The 777-nt window shown below is 42.5% G+C and overlaps 1 pseudogene across 1 annotated transcript in view; it reads right to left on the bottom strand.

Annotated features, from left to right (window-relative positions):
• The window catches only part of LOC111671864 (protein NLRC3-like), a 13,618-nt pseudogene extending 12,847 nt beyond the window's left edge, over nucleotides 1–771 (bottom strand). Inside the window, exons 1-3 of the transcript XR_015438659.1 lie at nucleotides 764–771; nucleotides 396–621; nucleotides 1–242 (exon numbers count right to left, since the gene is read on the bottom strand). The product of XR_015438659.1 is annotated as a protein NLRC3-like (transcript). The remainder of the gene's footprint in view (nucleotides 243–395; nucleotides 622–763) is intronic.
• Between the last annotated feature and the right edge of the window lie 6 nt (nucleotides 772–777).

Genomic DNA, 777 nt, shown 5'->3' with positions numbered 1-777 from the left:
AAAGATGTCTTCTTGTCTGATGGTTGTTTCTGGTCTGTCTGGTTTCCTGGATGCTGTTTCAATCTGTCTGACCTCATGTTGATCATTGACCTCTCCAGTCCCTCCCTCTGTGATGTAGAGCTCTGTGTAGATCTGGTTCAGAAGGGTTGGGTTTCCTGCTTTAGCGATCCCCTCAAACACACACTGGAACTTCTTCTTCAGGTTAGATTTGAGTTTACGTCGACAAACTGGAACAAAATGTTCTGAATAAACATAAAAGAAATTAGTTTCATATAGAAAATACAACATTTAATTCCCCTAAAGAAAACATTTATGAACATGTTTCCCTCCATGTGTTGATGTTAGTAAATGTCTCATTTCTCCATCATGTTGAATCTTTAGAGAAATCCTCTTACTGCTCTGCAGACAGTCAGCCAGCTCCTCCTGTTTCATTCTCCTCAGGAAGTTCACTGTGATCTTCACAAATGCCTCTCTGCTGCTCCTCTGCTCTTCATCCTCACCGTCCAACACCTCCTCATCCTCCCTCTGACTCCCTGAGCATTCTGGGTAATCTGGACTCAGAAGCTTATGCATCTTCTTCAGCTCGTTCTTCACAAAAGTGACCATGTTCTCCTCCAGCAGCTGGAACAGAAAACTATATGAATGACAGCATCAAACATCAGATCCATGTTGGACAGACTGACAGTCCACTGGTCTGAAAGTGCAGCATGGAGATTATTGTGAACACAACAGATGGAACAGTAGTTGTTGTACATGTACAGACCATAAATATGGAGT

The sequence above is a fragment of the Seriola lalandi genome, unplaced genomic scaffold, assembly GCF_002814215.2.
Source record: "Seriola lalandi dorsalis isolate HSWRI2012SDOR001 ecotype SW California unplaced genomic scaffold, Sedor1 jcf7180002054887, whole genome shotgun sequence".
In the NCBI taxonomy this organism is placed as follows: domain Eukaryota; kingdom Metazoa; phylum Chordata; class Actinopteri; order Carangiformes; family Carangidae; genus Seriola; species Seriola lalandi.
This window is presented reverse-complemented; position numbering and strand designations above follow the sequence as displayed.